This window comes from Ursus maritimus, unplaced genomic scaffold (assembly GCF_017311325.1).
Source record: "Ursus maritimus isolate PB19 unplaced genomic scaffold, ASM1731132v1 scaffold_17, whole genome shotgun sequence".
Lineage (NCBI taxonomy): Eukaryota > Metazoa > Chordata > Mammalia > Carnivora > Ursidae > Ursus > Ursus maritimus.
Window position 1 is genome coordinate 36,722,650 of NW_024424119.1, and position 23,201 is coordinate 36,745,850.

At 41.9% G+C, this 23,201-nt stretch overlaps 1 pseudogene; it reads left to right on the plus strand.

Annotated features, from left to right (window-relative positions):
* The first annotated feature begins 7,743 nt into the window (after window positions 1-7,743).
* Window positions 7,744-8,051, plus strand: LOC103678554 (annotated as a pseudogene).
* Window positions 8,052-23,201: the final 15,150 nt, after the last annotated feature.

Consider the following 23,201-nt stretch of genomic DNA (forward strand, 5'->3'; position numbering starts at 1 on the left):
AAGCCAAACATAATTTCCTCCCCAATGGGAAAAGTTTTTCCTATCTGCTACAGGACCTAGTTTGACAGGTTTGAAGGTAGAGCAAGAGGCTTAAAAGTAGAAAAAATTAGAAGCAGAAGGAATTTGACCTTTTAATGAATATGGTGAGTATTAATTAATAAACTAAAGTGGACATCCTCGTGTCTGAATCAAGACTCTGATTTCCTACCTAAAGAAAATTGTAGAAGACTTACTGATACCTAAGAGTAACCTAAAAAAATCATGGTACTCACCAGAGTTTTCACCCAATGCCACAGAAAACTATTCCTCCACCAAATAAATCCTAAAGGGACATCAGGAGACAAAACAAAACCATAGTCTCATTGATTCCCAGAGCTGTGCTTCTTCGCAGTACCTACTATCTTACACACTGTATTATCACAATACCAATTTGCAGTGCTGCGATAGCCATCTCATATTATCATACCCAAAGAGGAATTCTTAGTTTCCAACCCCCAGACCTTCTCTTCCCCATCTCCTATTAAATAGGAACCCATCATTCCACTTGGTCAGGCCCATATCCTTAAAGTCATCCCTGAATCTTTCTTTTTACATCCTGGTTCCAAACTGTGAGGAAATCCTACAAGCTCTACTTTCAAAAGTTATTCTGAATCTGACCACGTTTTACCACCATCCAATCTGAGTTACAGTTGTGTCTCCCCTGGATTATTGCAAGAGCCTTGTAGCAGGTCTTTCTGTTTCTACTCTTGTTGCTCCACAGCCCAATCCCAATGCAGCAGCCCAAGTGACTAAATCACTTGTAAGTCTACTTTCAAGTCATGTAGACCTGCTGAAGATCCTTCAAGGCCCTTTTTTTCTTTTTTTTGGATAAAAATGTGGTATACATACACAATGGAATGTTATTCAGCCACGAGAAAGGAGGATATCCTGCCTTCACTTTTAACTTAGAATAAAAGCCAATGTCTTTAGAATGCCTCCATGATCTAGCCCCTAATCTTTTTCAAACCTCATCTTTCTACCAATCCCACTTGCTTGCCCTAATCAGGCTACATTGGGCTCCTTGCTTTTCCTCAAACATGCTAAGCACTTCTCCAACTCAAGAACTTTATACTTGCTGTTTCTTCTGCCTGGAATTCTCTTCTGCTTTTAGGTTTCTTCTCAAATATTCCTTATCAGAAGAGCTTCCCCTAGTTGCCTAATATAAATAACAACTCCATCTTCCCCTTCTCCCCCTGCCTTCTATTTCCTGAACTCCCCCTCTTTTCTTCCCTTCACTATAGTTATATCCATGTCACTTAGAGCCACACATTGACTTGCTTGTTCGTTGTCTGCCTTTCCCTTCCAGCATGTCAGCAATCCAAGCCTAGAACTGTGCTTTGTCCACCATTGTAGGCAGTCAGTATTTTTTCAGTGAATGAATAATTTCCACTAAAGTACTTATAAGAGCTCCTAACCTACGATCATTTTATATTTTTTTAAAAAAGATCTTCCATGGCCCCTTGTAATATTTGGAAACAAATTCTGAAATGGGGAATAGCTGGGTCCCCGCAGTCACCTCCTGATTCCTTTCAGGCCTACCTCCCCCCATTCTTCTCATCTCTCAACAGGAACATAACCCCTTCCCACCCTGGGAGCCTTTCCAGGAAGACAGATGGGGGTGGAGGGAGATGGGTCTCTCCCGGACAACTGTGGCTGCACATCAGGACTTGACTCTGACACGTGTGGGCACCAGGGCCAGATTCAGGACTCTCCAGGCCTCTGTTCTGACCGCCAGACAAGAATGTCTGTCTCTGTTAATTTGACTTAAGCTCTGTTTAATTACTAACTTGGTAGTTTCTGCTCTCTGCTTAGCTGCTTGTCAAGTATGTGGCACTTTTGATAATTTAAGGGTTGGAATTTAGTCTATTTTTGCAATTGAAAATCAGCCTGGAGCCACAGTTTCCCTTTTACTCAGAAAGACGAAACAGACGGCACACCAAAAGCGGGCATTCTGTAATTGTGTCTTTTCTGATACATTAAAAGGAGGCCTTTGCACACTGGCTGCTTGGTGTCCTTTGGAAATCTCTACTGGGCCTGTAAACATGAGTCTAGTGCTTTCATATCATTCATTTTTGTCTGTGTCCAGCTTAATCCAAAAAACTACTCAGCAATGTAAGGAAGCCACATGAAGAGGCAGCCTCAGGGGTGCCCAGAGAGGCCTGGGAGCGGAGCCTGGGTTCCAGGACTGGCCCCACAGCCTCCAAACTCAATGACTTGAATGCTTACCTAAGATAATTTAGCATTCACTTGGTACCTCATAGATATCAGGCACCAGGCTTACAAGAGTGAGATGTGCTCACTGTCACCAAGGAGCACTCAGTCTGATGAGAAGACAGACAGGGAAAAAGACCATCTCAGTCTGTACAACTGCTGTAACCAAGGTGTGCAGAAAGCAAGCAGGAAGCCTAGGGATAAGAGGGAGTCCATCTGCTTGAAGGATGGGTAGGTACTTACCAGGATTCAGGAAACAGGCTCAGGACAGACAGGATAGCACCTGCAAAGGCCTGAGATAGCCTGCACAGCACAGGTAGGGGAAAGTTCACGGTAGGCTATGGATGAAGGGGGAGTGAGGCTGAGGAGGGTGTGGGGGCAGAGGACTGGGAGGACAAGATACGGGGATAAAAATAAACAAAGTAAGGCCTGACCTACTAGGTTAAGGACAAATGGTTGGGTTATGGAAGAACATGAAGTCACTTGGTAAAATGGGCATGACAGAAACACTAGCTAACCGTTATAGAGCGCTCCTTAACCATATTGTAACTACTTCCCACTTGAATCTGTGGGGTTCAGAGATAGTTGCCCAAGATAATTTAGCCAGGAAAAGGTGAAGAAGGGATTTTGAAGGCAATGTGCAGACTCCAGAGCCCCACCCTTAGCCATCACACTGCCTTGCAAATATTAAATGAGGACCTTGCAAATATTAAATGAGTTAACAGATATGAAAGGATTCTGAAAACTGTAAAGTACTGGCCAAATGGAGCCACTGGTGTTTAATTAGTTCTACTACAGGGATCCCCAAACAGGAGGCCTTTCTTCAAGGCCTTCAAATTAGTATTTGACAGTGCAACCCTGAGCATTTTCTCCCAGCTCAGCATAACAAGCAAGAAAGGCTGTGAGAGACCAGAAGCACTCCAGATGAAAGGAAAGGAAGTCTGGGCTCTCATGAGTCACACTGAGGGATGGAAGAATGATACGATCAAATGAAGCAGCCCTTCTGAAAGCTTGGCCTGTGCTGGCACCTGCTGGTTCCCACAGTAGATATGCCAGCTTCAACAAGCATTTATCCTCTGGAATGCAAATGCCCAAGGGCAGTTATGGGTTGTAGGGGGAGGAGGGGAAGAGTTACAGCTAGTCCAAAAGGCACTGGGAGACTTCTTTTCCTTACCTGAATGGTTGCCATGCATTTGTGAAAAAAAACCTTCAGCCTGGAATTCACTAATCATAACCACTACTAAGGACCTCCTGTGGGCACGCACAGCTCTGAGCATCTCACACACCTTCCCCAAACTACAGCACTGCCAATCCCACCAGCTCTGCAAGATGTCATTCTTGTTTTAGAAATGCAGATAGCTCCAGGAGGTTACTTGATTTGACCACGATCACATAACTAACTAGTAACTGGCAATCCTAATTTTGGATCAAAGTTCAATTCATACTCTTTACAGCACCAGGTTGCTTCCCAAAAACTTATGTCCAAAGCCTAATTCTCCCAGTTGCTGTGTCTGAGATCCTGGCCCTAACACTTCACCACTGGGAGTTTTGTTTTGATTGCCTGATGGGTTTGTCCTTGCATCATTCCAGAAGTTTAACATCTTAATCCTTCCCTGCAGTATAGGGAGGAACTTCTCCTACTGTGTTTATAGAGATCCTAGAAAGGGGATTAGGTCAGAATTATAAGTAACACTGGAACTACCTTTAAAACCTGAGGACCTGGAGCTCCTGGGTGGCTCAGTCATTTAAGCCTCCGGCTCTTGATTTTAGCTCAAGTAATGATCTCAGGTCCTGGGATTGACCCCTGTCTCAGGCTCCGTACTCAGCAGAGAGTCTGCTTCTCTCTCTGCCCCTCCCCCAATCTCATGCACTCTCTTTCTCTCAAATAAAGAAATGAACATAATAAAAAAAATTAGAAAAAAAAACCCTGAGGACCTGCTGCCTCATAAAATATATGTTTGAACTTCATAGCTCCAAACAGAAATGAGAACTCTAAGGTGCTCCCAGAAATGGTTTCAAAACTTACCAAATATAGAAACCTCTGCCCTAGGTCATCTGTCAGTTAATGTTCACACCCTGAAAAACTCTCTTCACCCTGAGTGTCTCCAATCAAAAATCTAGGACACTCGTTTTCTAGCACTCAGTTGAAACTTAAAGAAAACAAAGATACTAGTTTGAACCATAGGTTACCAATATCTATTTTTTGACTTACAAAAAAACTAAAATAGTAAATTGATTGGGTTCAAGATAATTGATGCAGGTTTTCAAAAAAGTTCCTTTATCATTGCAAAATGATTGAACAAGCCCATCATCAGCAGGCAGGCACAAGAACCACCTGGACAATTCTTAATATGAAGATTCCCAGACCTACCCCCATATTCAGTAGCGGAGTTGGGGTGGGGTAGTTCAGGAATTTGCCTTTTTAAAACACATACCAGATATTCCAAGGCTGAGAGATTACTTAAAAACAAAAAACAACAACAACAACAACAAAAACTCCCCTGGAAAATTTCTGAACTGGAAGAATATTCTGTTCCCAACTACTCAGAAGACAGCACCCCAAAATGCCATCAGTCTCAAAAGGCATCCTTTATCTGCTTGTAGGCAGTTTGAGGACCTCTGCTGTAAAGTAGGCAAGAGCCCGGTGACAGTTTCAAACCCTTTCTCCACAACTTTCCAGCTTTGAGAAGTCTTTTGAGCGCCCAACTTTTTTGTTTTAATGACTCCATGCCTTCATTTTTCTTTTTTTAATTTTATTTTGTTTTGCTGCCTGAAATTAATGATTATTGCAAAGTGACCTAGACCACTCTTTAAATAATAGTGTTTGGGTCCTGTGCCCAGCCCCCATCCCTCTACCATCCAGGAGAGAATTACTGCGGTTCCACTTGTTGGTGTAGAGACTATTTATGCCCATCTTCCACATCGCAGATTCAAACCAAAGTCTCGTTATTTCCACTATGTTTGTTTTGCAGCATAATGGTAACATTTACATGGAAATGGGTCTTTTTCTCTATCCTATAATTTGGATTGTTTAGTTTTCCTTTTTGGACTTCTTTGATGCTGCTGAAGAAAGAAGTCCGCAAGAATCTGGAGAAAGGAAGAGAGTGGGCTGCAGGGGGCGGAGTAGGCGACAATGTTGTTTGCTTCTCTGTCTCCTTGGTCCCCCACCACCACTTCCGAGCTGGACTAAGCTATCTCCTTCCTGTTTCTGCTTTTCTGCCTCCTACAGCCAGGCCAAAATATGTTAGCATTTAGGGCTGGAGCTCCAGCTCTATCACTGACTTGATATGGGACCTTGAGCAAGTCTCTCTGCTCTGAAGGCCTCTCTTCCCATGTGAATAGTGAAGGTGTCTAACCAGATGACCTCTAAACTCAATTACTTTCACAAGCCCACTGGGCTGTCACTGATTCTGCTGTGGGGTAACCAGAAAATAACCCTTTACCAGCCATATGACTTTGGGCAAGTTATTTAACCCCTCTGATCGACTATCAAAATGAGTCGCACCATTCTTTTCTACATGCAGTGAAGAAAAAAAAGCAGACTCTTTATACCCAAGGCATGAAAATAGCAACCAATCCGTGTTCCCTCACATGCCCCTGAGTTCCAAAGATTATGCCATTACTGCATAAGATTTTCCAAAGACTTTCCAAGGCTTTAAATCCTCTATCATATTCCAAACACAACCACCACACCCACTACCACACCCACTCGTCCCAGTGCAACCCTAAAACCTTCTCATTTTAATTTCTGCTCCCCTCTCCCCTTTATTTCTTGCTAGAGGGTTCTATGAAAAATGTAATTCTCCTTCTAGGCAGGTACTCTAAGGAAGCACTCGCATATGTCCATAGTAAGGCATAGAGAAGGATGTTCACTGGAAGCTTGTTTATCATAATGAGTCATAGGAAACAAAGGTCCATTGCCTTAAGTAACATGGTGGGCAACTCACTTAATAGAGTACTAGGTAATGGGTCAAAAGAATGAGGTACTGATATGGGTAGACGGATAAGATACACTGTTGAATAAAAGAAGCTGCCATAGACTGGTATGCACAGTGTGATATCTTTCATGTAAAAAAACTATACATATTCTAAGTGTATATATATATGCGCACGCATGCGCACACACACACGGTACAGGCATAGAAAAGGTTTAAAACAATGTATAAGAAACTTATAACATTGCTCACCTCCAGGGAAGGGATGGATGGTCAAGGGGACTTTAGGCTTTGCGAAATGTCTTAATATTTTTACACAAAAAAAATTACGTATTACTTAAAAAATTTAAAATTTATTTGAAATAACACAGCCCCTAAGTATATGATAACAGAACAAAGGAGGGGGGGAAACTTGTTGTAAGGTTCTTACACTATACATGAAGTGGTATACTATTATTTGAAGATGACTATTTTTTTGAAGATGACTATTTTAAAATGTGTAAATTAAAGATGAATATTTTAAGTCCTGTGACATGCACAGGGAAAAAATATTAAAAGAGGTTTAACAAGACAAGAGTGAAGAGAAAATAGAATCATAAAAAATAATCCAAAAGCAAGTTGGCAAAGGTGGGAAAAGAAAGGACAGAAGGAACAAATAATAAACAGTTGGCAAGATGGTAGATTTAAATGTAACCATTTCAATAATAGCAATGGAAGTGGTCTACACACCTCAATTAAAAGGCAGAGATTGTCAGATTGGATAAAAAAGCAAGACACCATCATATGCTGTGTACAAGAAACTCACCTTAGAGATTAAGACATAACTAAGTTAAAAGATGTAAAAAGATATACCATGAAAACACTAATCCAAAGAAAGCTGGGGGGCCTTTATGAATACCAGAGTGAACTTCAGAACAGGAGTATTACCACAGATAAAGAGAGTCATTAGATAATAATAAAGGAGACAATTCACCCACAAGACATAAGAATCCTAAATGTATACACATCTAACAGTGGAGCCTGAAGCATGCCTGAAGCAAAAACTGACAGAGCTCAGGAGACACAGACAACATCAGGACTAGAGTTGGACACTTCAACAATCCTCCCTCGGGAATAAAAGCAGAAAGAAAGTTAGAAAAGACATGGAAAACATGAAAAATACTATAAACTAACTTGACCTAATAGTCACAGAGAATTCCCAACAAACAGCAAAATACATATTCTTTCCAAGGGCACATGAAACAGTCACCAAGAGACACTTTTCATAAAACAGACTTCAGCGAAGTTTAAAATATTGAAATCGTACAAAGTATGTTCTCCCACCACAAGGGAATTAAATTAGAAATCAACACAGAAAGGTATTTGGGAAATTCCCCAATATTGGAAAATTGAAAACACGCTTCTAAGTAACTCAAAGAAAAAGTCAAATAAGAAAATTTAAAAATAATTTCAAATGAAAATTAAGGCAATGTACCAAAATGCATGGACTACCGATAAATCAGTATTCGTAGGAAAATTCATAGCATTAAACATGCATAGTGAAAGTACCCACACAACCATGGTAAACATCCTTAAAACCCAGCAGACTTTCTCTAAGAAGTGTGGCAGATACCAACAAAATAACACAGTATGAGAAGGGTAAGTTTTTCATGTATCCCGGGGAAGCAGTGTTGGGACAGGAGGCAGAGTGACTATGGTGAGCAGACTAAGACAATTTTACAGAAAAAGGCTGAAACCATAGAGAAGATTGTGCAAAAATGCGTGGAGCCCAACTATAGATCTAAGAGAATGCCAGCTATCAAGAGATGCAAGCATTTTGAAGTAGGACGAGATAACAAGAGAAAAGGTCAAACAATCCAGTTTTGAGCTTCATCTTTTGTGTTATTCTAAACGCAATAAAATCTTGAGGTTATGTAACTTTGAAAAAAAATAAGCTTATACTAAGAAGAGAAGAATGGTCTCAAATTAACGATCTAATAAGTATTCACCTTAAGAAGCTGGAAAAAGAAACAGAAGGAAGCAAACAGAAGGAGGAACATAATAACGTGAGCAGAAATCTATCAAATAAGCCAGAAAAATAATAAAATCAATAAAACCAAAAGCTGTTTCTTTGCAAAAAAAGACAATTGATAAACCTCTGGTCAGACTGATCACAAAAGACACATATTAGCAGTATCAAGAAGGAAAGAAGGAACAGTACCAGATCTACGAATATTAAAAGAAAAATAAGGAAATATTATGAACTATGACAATAAAGTCAACAAGTTGGATGAAATGGACAAATTCCTTGAAAAAAATAAATAAAGCCCCTGACCTACACTGGTAGATGGTGAAAATGCTAGTGTTCACCCCCCTGAGGCACTCCAAGTAGAAAAACCGTAAAGATGTAGAAGCACTGAACAAAACAGGCATTTATTACTGGAGTAAAAAAAATGCAGAGTAGAGAGTAACAAAAGAAGCTAAAAAAGAGAGAGAGAGAGATCAGCAACAGAGGATTAGTTAAGAGGCTACTGCATAGTTTGGTGAGAGATGATGAGGGCCTGAACTACCAGGGTGGGAGTAAGAATTGAGAGGAGATTAAAAGTTGAGAACTATTTAGCAGACAGGTGCTAAATATTAGTGACTAACTAATTACGGGAAGAATGAAGGGGGCAGAGCAGAGAAAGGCTCACCTGTTTCTGGCTTGGTGACCAGGTGCCACAATTGATACTGGGACTAGGAGAGCAAGAGCCCCATGCTGGCAGAGCTAAATTTACAGATGTTAGGTTTGGGGTACCTGTGGGAAATCAAGGTTGGGAATGTTTAGCCAGCATCTGGATGTATAAATTTGAAGCAAAAGGGAGAAGTCAATATTGAAATAACATCGTAGGTGGAAACCTCACCTAGGGAGACTATAGAAAAAGAAGAAAAAATGGCTCAAGAGTAGAACCCCGGATTAGAAAATCATCTGAAGTTTGGGGAAAGCTTTGTGATTTTTGGAATAAGACAGTTCAGAAGCAAGTACAATTACCCACAAATATGTTAAGCAACATCTTATAATATCAAAAACTTAGAACAAATCTGAATATCAAAGAAAGAACAGAATGGTTAAGTTAATATGGAACATTAACTAAAAATGATGTTTAGGAAGAGTATACAATAATGTAGAGATTGCTTGGGATAAAATGTTAAATGTTTTCTGACCTTTCAAAAATATATGTGTATAGATATTATTTAAACACCAAAAATACGCATAGCAAAGTCTGGAAAGAAATACAATCTGAAGGTTTCAGAGGGGAGAGGGGTGGGGGGATGGGGTAGACCGGTGATGGGTATTAAAAGAGGGCACGTGTTGTAATGACCATTGGGGGTTATAGGCAAATAATGAATCATGGAACACTACATCAAAAACTAATGATGTACTGTGTGGTGACTAACATAACATGGAAGGAAGGAAGGGAGGGAGGGAGGGAGGAAGGAAGGAAGGAAGGAAGGAAGGAAGGAAGGAAGGAGAAGCAATAGGGAAAAAAAAGAAATACAACAAAGTGTTAGTATTAAATGTTTAGGGTGGAGCTTATGAGCACTACTACTATGGGATAATGTGTATCTTGCAAATGTGCTAGATAATACTCATGCGAGAAAATGTTCAAAAAAAGAAGAAACGTAACGTTTGCTCGCATCTCTGGTGACTACGGTCATATCCAGAGGCCCAGTCTAACAGAGGGCCTGACACGGAGGGCCCCTCCAGCAAAGCAAGGCTGTAACAGAAGCCTACCTGAGTCGTGAAGGCAGCTCCACCGCTGTGCTGGAGGCCTCGGGAGTCTGCTCGGGCTTCTGCCTCTGCCCCTCGGGGGTGACCTCGTGCCTCCACCGTCACGCTGCGCTGATGGCCTTCACCTGGGGACTCTCGGGAACCTGGCCTTGCTGGAGGCGCCGGGGCCTTCCCGGCGGCTTCCCAGAACACAGTGCCCAGCGCGGCCTTGGGCACCCTCCGTGGTCCTGCGGGTAGCGTGAGATGCTGGCCTCGCCAAGCCCCCGCGGCAGCTGCGCCAGAGCGTCTGGGCCAGCCCCGACCCCAGCGCTGAACATAGGTTCTAGGCCCCCTTCCATTTCTCCTTCCACTCCCGCGGCAGCCTCACAAGGCAGGTATGCACAGTGTTCCAGTCCCTGGGACGATGTCACTGGGACCCGAGCCCGGGGACTTGCCTAGAGCTGGGCAGCCAGGGCGACGTGCGGCCTCAACAGGCAGCGGTCAGTGCTACGGTGATGATGATGATGATGATGAAGGTGACCTGCGCCAAGCTCCAGCAGAGAGGGCGGCTGGTGCTCAGGGTCTCTCCGGGCCCTCGGAGGCCGCCTCTGGCCCGTGCGGCCCCACTGTGAGCCCCAGCGGGGCTGAGGTGAGGGCCAGCTGGTGAAGCTCCGGGGCCACGGGTGGGGGAAGGTCCCATCCTAACCTCGTCTCTGAGGGTAAAGCCCCAGCTCTTCCTTCCCGACTCATAATCCTGAGGAGAAGCGGCTACCACCACCAGAAAGCGGGAAGCGAGCCCATGCAGGCCCCGCCCCGAAGCCGCAGCCCCGCCCAGGTGTGGCCCCGCCCCTGACGTGGTCCCGCCTCCAGGACGCAGCCCCGCCCCCCGAGAGTCCTGGAGTTTTGCTGGTGAATTCTCTTGTACCGTTATTACTGACCGTTACCTGGGTGTGACCCACCAGGCCAGTCGTGAGGGAGATAGAGAGGACCCCTCAGGGAAGCTCAGAGAAGCTGGACAGTCGTCCAAAGTTACAACACGGTGTAACAAGAGTTGTGATGGTCAAAGTGAGAGCACCGGCCCCTCCTTGGGAGGGTCAAGGAAGGCCTTCCAGAAGGACCTCTCCTTCACACAGCAGTAAGGAAGGAGGAAAGAAAGGTGGGATGCAACGGTTTTGAAGATTTGATGATGAAAAGTTCCCATCTGAAGGCTTGCGGGCCACACAGCAAATCTGTCGGGGCGGGGGGGGGGGGGGGGGGGAAGCAGAAGCTTGAGGAGAATGAAGGAGGTTTGATAATTTTGTGTAGTTTCAGAGGAAGCCGACTCAAGGACCAAAGAGGTAAACTGGACAAGGGCAGACAGTTTTGTTTTTCTCACTGATGTGTCCCAGATGCTTGGAACGATGACGGTGATACTTTACCAAACTCCTCTGGTTTCAACTGGACGTGGATGATACACAGGTGATGGAGGTTTTTTCCAAGCGATCTTCTTGCTCTTAGCTGTGTCCTGGGACAAAGTCACTGAACCAAGCATCTCATCCTTTGTTCCTAAGTGACTTTTTGTAGAAGTCTATTCCAGCTGGGGTAAAAACCATGGGTCTTGTTCATTAGGGTGTCACCTAAGTCCCTGGACTGGGAGGGTGACTCTTTGGCTTGGTGTGTCCCTAATCCTACCTCCCTTCCTTGATGCATTTATCTCCTAAGGTCTTCTCATCCTTTGGGGCTACATTCTTTTTTCTGGCTTTTCCTTGGGGCCTAAAGCTTATGGACATAGGGCTTCTGCTCACCCAAGCTGCTCCTGAGCTGGGGATGCTTTGGCCTTAACTATTTCCCTCCGTGAAAGAATTCCAATTCATTCCTAAATTAATTTCTGTCATCATATTCCTTTTTTTTTTAAGATTTTATTTATTTATTTGACAGAGAGAGAGACAGCCAGTGAGAGAGGGAACACAAGCAGGGGGAGTGGGAGAGGAAGAAGCAGGCTCCCAGCGGAGGAGCCTGATGTGGCGCTCGATCCCAGCACTCTGGGATCACACCCTGAGCCGAAGGCAGATGCTTAACGACTGAGCCACCCAGGCACCCCCTGTCATCATATTCCTAAAGTGGGAACTCAACTTAGAGAAGATACATACTATCCATCTTTGGTAAGTTCTTTCTCTCTAGAACTTTTCCCCAAGGGCTGGGGCTAGGTTTTAAGGTGGGGAATTGGTTATTCTGGGGATTGGTTATCTGCATTTCAATTGCAGGAGGAGGGCATTAGAGTTGGAATAAGTGAAAGGGAAACTGGTGGGGGACAGCTATCAAAGAACAGGAGAGTAGCCAGCAGGGACTCGCTGTGCAGAGCAGGGACCTCAGAAGAACCAGCCACATTTCTGCTGCAGAGTCTGTGAAGGTTTGGGGATTTGTAAGCTCCTATAGACTATGCAATTTCTCCAGTTCGCCTTCGTATCTCCAGAAGAGTCAGAGGACTCTGGAGTAGTACACAACAATAAGGGATGCTTACCAACAGTAAAGTTGGTAATATGCCCTTTATTGCTTTAGAAATGATCCCCTCTTCTTTCTCCTCCCAAATCTGGAAATCCACATTCTTTGTGACTTGTATCTCCAGGAGTTTCTGGACTAGTAGAGCTGAGGAAAGAGTGTCTACCTGCATCCACATATCTGGTTATAGGATCTCCCCAGAGAAGGAACCTGATAGAAAAAAAAAACTTCGGCTGGAAGTCACAGAATGATAAGGTAGGGAGAAACAAGTCCTCAGCAGACACCTGCCACCAGAAAGTTGATAGGGGCAAGTTTTTTGAGCAGTCAGTGCTTGAGGTTGTTGTAGCAGAGAGGCCAGACAAAAAGCCTCTGAAGATGAACTTTCTGGAACAGTGTTCAGTAAGATTGAAATTGAGCCAAACTGAGTCATTGTTAGAGTCTGGCAATGTGGGGTAGAGACAGTTGGTGGAGGGGGTTGACAGGCAAATGAATCCGTGGGATTCATGGAGTGAATGAGGCTTTGGTGAGAAATGAGAAGCTGAAGTCCTGACAAAGAGGGTAGCATCATGTGAAGGGGTGGGATCTGGTTGGGGAAGAGGGTCTAGTATCTGAGTGTGTTCCAGGAGAGAGGAGAAAGGGTAAATGATGGGAGTAGAAGATAGTCTGTTATGATTGTAGCTCCAGAGGCAAAAAGGGATCTGGTGCTCCGTGATGAGCCTGAATTAGGGCACCTGGGGGGGCAAGTGGAGGCAGAGAGACCTTGTGGGAAAAAAATGAGGAAGCTGGTAGTGAGGGCAAAGGAAGGACAGTGAAAGATTAGGCAAGACCAAGGCATAGAGGACTCCCAGGCAGAGGAGAGAAAGCCATCATGGGAGTGGAGAAAGAGATGAGTGAGAATGTGGGAGAGCCTCTGGTGGCAATAATAGGGTGAAAGGCGGGATGAGGGAGTGGCCCCCACTGTGCAGGGCAGGACAGAATGAGAAGAAAACAGACTCTGTGGGAGCAGAGTCAGACACAAGAGGGAAGGTGCAAGGGTTGACAGGACTCTGCAGGGTCCTAGAAAGAGAGGCTGATAAATAGGTCAGTATGTGGGCTCAGCCAGAAGGACTGATAATGGTTTTTCTGGAAGGTCTAGTAAAAGAGTGGACGCCAGAGTTAAAGAGGGCCCAGGTAGAGAAGCTACAGGAACCAAAGGGGACACAGACAGAGCAGCATCTTCCACGGGCCTGCTAAAGGTCAACCTCCAAAGGGAGGCTTTCCCAAGCCCCCCTGTGCAGGTCTTGACCCGGCAGTTACTGAGATCAGGAACAGAATAGGAATAAGAGGCTCTGGAGAGAGTAAGGGCCCCTAAGGCATGCTCCCCCTGCCCATTCCCCCACATCCTAGACTCATAATACAGGTATCCTCCCCCAACTTTTCCAAAGTTCATGTAACACCACTTTACAAAAGACCTACATTAGTACCTGTTTTTGCTAGCTGAAAGAAATCCGAAGAGGATTTTCACCTTTAGAACAAAAGATGGAAAGCAGAAAGTGTTTTTGTAGTGAGCCCTTTTTTGGATACCAACCTACATCGCTATCTTACTATATGCAAGCCCTAGTAAGCACTTCACATGTATTCCGTTCATTTCATCTCCCACAGAACACTCATGGTTCCAGATTTCCCCTACTTTTTGAAAGTTTGTGTTATGCAGCCTCGTTTTTAGGAAAGACCTACGTTACTACCTGTTTCCGTTACCTAAAAGACATCCAAAGAGAATTTTTGCTTTTACAAAAAAAGGTGAACAGTGGAAATAGCGTTCAGCATTTGTGCTGCGGTGAGTCTTTATGAGGCAGCGCGCACCCTGAGCTCCTTCCCCAGAACTACACTCAGCATCTCAGCATCAAGCCGCCAGCCCTCTGAGCTGTGTGAGCTTCTGTGCTTGCTCTTGACTTATTTTGTGCCTCCTTTAGCAAATGTGCCCGAAGGTATCAGAAAAGCCTAAGAAGGTGTTTTTTTGGGGGGGGGGGAGGTGGTCTGGGAACATTCAAAATTTTTCCATATAAATCAATGGTAATGGTTCTTTGCTTTATGCCATTTTTTTTTTTTTGGCTTATGAAACTTTTCATAGAAACACACGACTTTTGGATAGTGGGGAAACCTGTACACCTTTTTACCTCATCCCAAGGCTTGCTTTCTCACTCTGTTCCCTATGGGTTCCTCCTTTGGGAACAACCCGAGGCTGCACTGGGGCCCCAAAATCACACAGCCCATCCTAGGAAGCAGGGAAACAGAAAAGAAGGGAAGAGATTAATCACTTTCAGAAAGGTCCCATGCCATCACAGCTTCTTTCTGGCAAGTTCTACAAGCTGGTAAAACAAGAGACTGAGTTACATGTTGAGAAAGTGAAAATTAGTTTGGCCTGAGAAACTGAAAATCCACCACGCCATTCATCAAGCTGAGAAAACAGACACAAAACACAGATAAAGCCAGCTGCAAAGTTAGCAGAAAATTCTATTTCTCCCAAAGAAACATTGCAGCTGTAAAGTGTTCTAATGGCACTCAGTAGCATGACTATTACTTTGCTAGTGAGAAATCTTGCTTTCTAAAAATCATAGTTTATCAGAAACTACTTTTGAAATAATTTCAATAAGAACAAAATATCCTGCTCTTATCTACAGGATCTAATTCACTTTAACACAAAGCATCTGCCTTCATATCCAACCCAGGAACAGATTCAGGATAGGGGTTTGGGCATATAACATTCCACATTTATCTGAATTTGTAATTTCAAAGAAAAGGAGACCTTGTGTCTATTTCACCATTCAGGCCTGATATTGTCCCTTTTTCACACAGTCCTCCTTTGCTTAAACTTATCAAAATACTGTTTCATATAAATGTCATCTAAATGCCACCCTTCCTCAAAACCGTACCATTTAACATTTCCCTTTCTTGGTGACACACCCCATGGTTCCTCTGGTGTGTGACCTCCACCATTGCAATGAGTCAATAAATCTGACTTTATCAACTACAACTTTGCTACTGGTGTCCTAAAATAGGACATTTCGAGGTTCTCTTGATATTTGGTCAAGACCTTCCCTACTAAGCATTGGCCTCCTTCACTCATAATAATGTATCTGAGACTCCTTGAATCTCAAGACATTGAAGGTCTCTCTGTCTTTGTGTGGTTTTAGACTGAATTTAGATTCTGATATTGAAGGACCAAAGATACAACCAGTTTAATATTTGCTGGAATTTTTGGTTTCTTGATCAGACCTGAGTGTCCCCTGGTAAAATGTGGTTTTTAACAACATCTTCTGTTTGTCTATGAGAACTTTCTCCAATCTTTTCGAGGTGTGAGAAATTGGCTTTGGCAAAAATCTCTCCACACATTTGAGCCAGGTGGCTGCTGATTTCTCAGGTCAGCAAGTAGCAGCAGCCTAAACTTAGTCTGAAGACTTAGAGCACAAGTGATATTTTGCCTCTGATCCACAGTCCAAAAATCTCTCGTGGGCTTGTCTGCTAATAAGCTTGCGCTAGCACCTGGCATAACTTCACTGAGGATAAATTAGAATTATAGTGGCCACTTGGGGAACTTTGACACAAACAAGAATGTTCATTTGAGAAATGCCCGAGGCAAAAAGGGAACAGAAACTCTCAAGAGGAGATTGTATAACTGGTCTAAAAGAAAGAGATCACTGTGATTAATGTAGATTTCCCCTCTGTTTCCATTCCATAGGGATTAATAAACACTGGCTTTTAATTGTATGGCTTGATAAAATTGTCAAGGGCTTGAGTTACTGTTTAAACCTGTAATGACTTTCTCTTTTGTGTCTCTGTACATATGAAAAAGTTCTTCCTGCATATAAACTTTCTCCCTTCTCCTTAAAGAGAGAAGATAACCTTTTACATTGATAACTTTGTATTTGTCTAAAGCTACCTTTCACTCAACTTTGTTGTTCTATCCCTCTGTTTTTCCCTCACTTGGGAAATTCTAAACATCAATTTGATGCTCAGGAAAAAAAATCATGTCATTATTTTGCACTAAATAGTCAAAATATGTGTGAAAAAAAGACAATAAAAATGTTGGTAAACTATTTTGCATTATAAAATATAGACAAATGTATTAAAATACTAACCTTCATTACTACAGCTATGAGAGATCTTAGCTTCAATATAAGAGCTTTTAAATATGACTTGAAGATCATTTAAATTTTGTTTCACGAATACAAAGTTCATAAAGCATATTTTTAAAGTATCCTGTAATTTTCTCATAAATAAATTTTGGGCAAATTGGAATGAGTTAATCATATTGATTAAAGACAACTCTATGTCCATATTGCCTTGGTTTTATTATAAAAAGTTATTGCTCTGGTTTTGTTATATAAAATTAATGCTGAGACAGTATTCTACTTTATAAGAAACTAGGATTAAAACTTCAAGATTTAAACCTTCTAAATTTTGTATATTGGTTTTATGGGACAAGAAAAGAATCATTGTTGAAGCAAACTTTTTTAAGATTACAAAATATAAAATTAAGTGAAATCATAAGACAGATGTCTTTTAAAGGGTTGTGATCTTGTAAAATTTTTACAGTACTATGAATCATAAGGATTTAATGTTTTAGCTAAAATTGTAATCTCTAAATACTTAGTTGAAATGGTAAGACGTTAGGAAATGTTGTGTTACTTGATATATAACATTTGGATACCTGAACAGTTTCTATGCTTTTAGATATATATAAAATATAACAATTTTAATTTATCTTTATTCATATATATTACATAAGGACTATAGATTAATAGAATTAACTATTAATTCTATTAATAGAATGTGTAAATGACTTTGGACAGTGTTTATTCTGCCTCCTGAAAGTGTAAAAGGTAATCTAAAATGCATACTCAAAAAAATTTAGTCAGTCAGTTCTTGGTTTCTTACCTTTTAGTTGTCCCTGTGTCTGGAGAAAACAAAATTTGGTTACCTTGATTAAATAGTTAGAACTAAAAATGATTAAGACTATATTTAGTATAATAATTACAGAAAATATGAATGTGTATGTAAGAATGAATATGGTTTATCTGTTAAGGAATTTTTATTGTATTAAATGATAATTCAATGTAATATATACATTTGTTTTTATATGCTAAGATAAATTATACATTAAGACTAAAATTAACTTAATTTTATATATATATACCTTATATATATATATACCTTATATATATATAATAAAGTTAATTTTAGTCTTAATGTATAATTATATATATATTATATATATATATAATATATATATTTATGTATGCCTATATGGACATATAAAGATACATTAATAAACTTTGATTTTATAAATGACCAAAAAACAGCTTCAAGGATATATTCCATATTAATGGATTTATTCACAGAAAAAGACTTCTAAGCCTCTTACTGCAAATTGTAACCTAGACAGTACACAAAAAGAAGAGATTTAGGGTTTTCTTTCTTGATTAAAGACAATGACCCAAGTTATTTTGTGCCTAGATAACAGAGTTTTCTTTTGAATCACCAAAATATTCTGTTAACTCTCTGTCCTGTCATTCTCTTGAATAACACAAATTTCCTTATTTATTTTTTTTGTTACTAGATGAGACAGCAAAGAAAAACTCGGTGAGAAGGACCTTACCAGGTACTGTTAACAGCTAAACACAACGGTAAACGCATGCTCCCAAGTCAAAAGACGTAAGCCGCACAAAACCACTGGGAGGCTGTCCGGAGACCTCAAACAGCACCATCTGAGGAATCATTCCAAAACAGATAAGGGCAGGAAGTTGCACCTTCCACCCACGACCATTGGGACCATGCTGGTAACTGCAGGAAGTGTCACCTTCCCTCAAGATCCACCAGACAAGACCACCAGAGCCAACCATGGTGGTGCTTTGATCTGCATGTGCTTTTGCTCTTTTTCTTTCCTCTCTGTAAAGTTAAGGTTTGAATTGTTGACACTTCTTACCTATTAACCTTGATACCTCCAAGGTCTTTACCTTTCATACTGGTGTTTGTTTGTATTTTATTTTAGTCACTCCTCGGTATGAGTCCAGTCCCAGGCGCAGTTTGCTTACCATTTGGCTACAACGTGCAATTACACTGTCTGCTGCGTTTGTACGTACTTGCCTGTGGGTGCCATCCAACTGCCTTTGCTATCAATGTCATGGAATTAATCAAATTATTTCCTAGGTGATAAGACTCAACCAAGAAGTGATCTAGGGATGAGAAATAGTATAACAGGTCAAACAACCAGAATTCTAAAACCCCCTGTCACGTCGTACATAGAAAGGAAGTTTGGAGTCCTAAACAAAATAATCCTCAGAAACCTTTTGTGAAAATCAGCTTTTCCACCCAAATCTTCACAAAAGGAAAGGCAGTGATGATGGTAAAATGAGTGACAAAGAGGTGTTTTGAGAAAATGGGACACAATGAGAGGAAAGAGACAGTAAAAGTTTGCTGAGGGAAGAGGGGCCCCAAAGGGTACTCAGGCAAAGAAGCAACTGAGTGAATACGCCGCTGGAGAGTCCACGGAGAATATGGAAGGCAGTGCTACGGAGTCTGCAGACGGTCTGGAACTTGGGCGTCTGTAGAATCCAGTGAAAATGTGGAAACCAGAGGTACAGGGGCCTGAGGGGTCCATTATAGGTCTTCTGAAGGTCAGTGGGAGGTTGAAGGCAGAGATAGAGCTAAGCCCCTCAGAGGAATGGTGGGAGCCATGGGGCTCTAAGGCAGCAGCATCTTCCACAGGCTCCCCAAACAGCAGAACGTCAGCTTCCATAGCCACTAGATCACACAACTCACAGTAGGGCTCTTGACAAAACAGTTGCCACAAACTGCCTGTAACGGGGAGCTTGTCCAAGTGGCTGCAGAAGACAAAAAGAGTAAGCTAAGTCAGTGAGCTGGGATGGGGGCCTGCAGAGCTGAAAACACATTATGTTCCCCCACATCCCAGACTTCACAATGTTTCCCTCATTCCTCACACTAAGGCTTTTTTGCACATGCCCTTCCCTACAGGCTTCTAAGCCAACATCAATCCCAGGCTGCACTGGGCCCTGCCACTGCATAAGTCATCCTAGGAAGAGGGACACAGAAAAGAGGGGAGAGAGAGTCCTCTCCTGTTCCCCGGAAAAGCTTGTCCTGTGCTCCATCAGATTCTACCAGTCATCCTCTCCAATCTGAGAATCCAAGAGCTTGGGTTACTTGCGGTGAAGAGAGGAGCAAAGTGATATTTTAGGAGGCTTTGTGGAATGATCCTTTGGGGCAGACTCTTGGAAGACTAAGACTCTGAAAGCAACAGAATTAGTACACGAGATAAAATAGTCCATGACAAGAATAGGAAGGCCTTTCCCAGACATTTTCTCATGCGATCCTCACAACAACCCTGTGAGGTATGGAGATCAGGTGACACCTCAGAGGAGGCAACTGAACCTTGGGGAAGTCAGAGAGCTTGTCCAAAATCAGGGCCTGGGAGTTCTGCCCAGTGGTTCCAGTAGATCTCACATGACCCCCTTCTAAGAACTCTGTTTTCTAATAGGGACTTGCTCTAGGAACTGTCATCCTCAAGAGATTGTGGACCTGGGTCCTCATGGATAGCTGAGATTAAGGTTAAACCTTGAGCATCCCACAGTTGACTCGACAAAATCTTGCCTTTTAGTGCTTCACCTTTGTTCCTCTTTTTGACTCTGCACTGATCTTAAGAGACTAGATTGAGTGGCTAGGACCAAATTTTCACTCTCTTCTCTCTAGGCTAGCTGCACACATTATTCATGATTCATGGATAATCTGATTTTCTATATTGAATTAATAGAGCTCTGGGATCCATCCCTGTTATTCATTTTAAAGTGGGTATAATATTGTCACTTTTCCTTCTGCAAAATTTCAAGAAGGGTTTTCTGTATGCCATGCTCAATTGATTTTTCAGTCCCTATCCTCTTCAGATGAAAGACACAAATTTCTCAGAGCAGCAAGCTCATGTGTACTCGTTCATGTTGGACTTGACCTTGATGACAGAACTTGGGCTCCAGCATCTGATTCAAGGCTTTCAAAGGCTAGCAGCACTGTTCTTCATATTAGCCCTAACACAAAGGGAAGTCTTGGCCCAGAGATAGACCTGAGCTGGGATCATGACTGATGAATAGAGTTGAGGGACTCCATCCTCCTACAGGTATCCTAAACTCTCCTGATGATCCAGTCTATGGCTGGTGACTATTGTCAGGATTCTATCATGGAGCCCTCTACCACACCCAGAAAGAGGATCTTTGAGCTTCAAATATAAACCCCAGTTCCCACCCCTACCCCTGCCCTATGCCCCTCAGTGAATTCTAGTCTTTCCTGAGAGTTTCCATCTCTGGTGGCTCTCTGTAGCAACATAATTGATCCAGGAAAGTAGGAAGAGGAAAAGGTTCATCTCTGCTGGGGGCTGGCCCTAAGGTTCCTCTGCCAAATTGATGTGTCTGGTTTTTCTAAATATTGGTAAATTTTGATTCCTCTGTAAATAGCATAGGAACAGAAAAAGGAACCCCATACTCACAGAAAATATAAAATGGCACTAGTGCCCCAAGGCTCACTGAGAAGCATCTGAAAGCAGTTTATCTGAAGTACACAGAAGCCTCAACTGACACTGAGAATATATACTGTAGATTAAAGTTCTAGGTCCCCATCAGGAGTTAGGGGACAGTGACAGTGTGTTTGAGGTGGGAGAAGGTCCTTAAAGAGGAAGGTGAACCCACAATCCCTCCCCACAGCATCCAGACTAGTAGATCCCTTCACCCTTCCAGGGGCCTTCTAGATCCTTCTATCCTTCTCTGGGCCTTAGTATTTTTCCAATCCCATCTTTTCTTCATATCCTACATACACTAATGCCTCCTACAACCCAGATATTAGCTGGGTCGTCCGCATTGGTCACCTCAGCTTTGATCCTACCAGTTATACAGCCTTTGAAAAACTCAAGTTCTTTCAGGAGTTTTTGCTAATTCCCGGGGATTTAAATTCTCAGGATTTCCTGTTCTCACCTCCAGATTCCCACCCAGCATTAATGCAGACATAGGATACAACTCCGCCTTCATGTTTACCCAAAAGAGTCCACTTTCACATAAAAGCATTAGTGAGCAATGTAGCCTTTACAAAATGATGATGAAGAGGACTGGGGCAGACCTCACCCCTGGCAAACAACTTTAAAATCCCCACCTGCTGAATTAAGCACTGACTTATTTCCTGACCTGAAACAGTCGTAGCCTGGGGCACCCAGTCCTTTCTCACCCAAATGATGAGGCTTTGCCAGAACTCGCAGCAAGAACAAGTATGAAGGATAGATCCTCAGTTAACATGACTACTGGATACTGTTGCTTTTAGGTCCTTTCAGTGAACAGAGAAAGTAAAAATATCTAAACCTTGAGTTCATATTAATATATCAAATTTAACACAGGGTTTTTTAATTTTTATATGTTGTCTCCTTTCACAATGAAAAGTTTGGCTCTTAACATGACCATTCTCATTTGTTCTTTCCAAATATATGAAATTATATATTTCAAAATTATAACACAAATATTACTCCTAATAAAAAAACTATGAAGTTTGAAATTATTTGCAATTCTTTTTTCCTTAGAATATACCTCTCCAAGAATATATACCAGAAGAACATCTTCCAAAGTCACTAAAAATAATTATTTTCTCTGTATGGTTATGTAACCAATTTGATAAAGAGTTAAGGTTATTAATTTCAATTTATTTCCAATTTTAGGGTTAGCTCTATTTTCCTTGCTGATTTTAGTTTTCAGAAAAAAACCAAAACATTTACATAATTCAAAAGTCAAAAGTAAATTATACTTGAGAAGTCTCACTTCCAATCCTTTCCTCTGATTCACCAGCAAAAACAGAGATGATATAACCTGGCTTTTATTTCTTCCCTCAAGATACAGAAGGAATGTGAAGAACAGAAAGGAGCAGAAACTAGAAAGCTGTGGTTCAAATCCACTACTCTTTGAATTTGGGCATTTACTAGCTCTTTTGAGACTTGCTTTCTTCACATGAAAATGGGAATAATAATACCCATTTCCTAGAAATAATCTACAGATTAAATGATGTAACATGTGAAATGCCTGGTCCATAGTAAGTGCTCAAAATATGAGAGCTATTCAGTAGAAAAAGATTAGTAGGGACTTTGAAATTTTAGACCAACTTGTCATCCTATTTTGGTGTCCTTTAAAAATCCATTATGGGGGCGCCTGGGTGGCTTAGTTGGTTAAGCATCTGCCTTCAACTCAGGTCATGATCCCAGGGTCCTGGGATCGAGCCCCACATCAGGCCTCCCTGCTCAGCAAGGAATCTGCTTCTCCCTCTTCCTCGGCTTGTCTCTCCCACTTGTGCGCGCGCTCTCTCTCTGAAATAAAATCTTAAAAAAAAAGATTTAAAAAATAATAATAAAAATCCATTATGTATAATGTAGAAATAATAATAATGTATGCTAATAGTCTGGGACAGAGCTCAGAAGAGCTAAACAAACACCTATATTTGAAGGGATATAAAAGTAAATATTTTACCTATTCAAACCAAAAAAAAGCAAAAACAAAAAACCAGACTTGTCTGGATGGCAGTCTCTGGTAGTAGACTACTGAGAAAAGGCATAAAAAGGAAACTCAGACTATGTAAGGGACTGAATGTTTGTGTCCCCCTCAAAATTGATGTCCAAACTTCCCACCACCACCACCACCATGTCCTAGTATTAGGAAGCAGAGCCTTTAGGAGGCGCATAGGATTAGATGAGGTCATAAGAGTAGAGCCCTCACCATAACCCCAACCCTTTTAAGAAT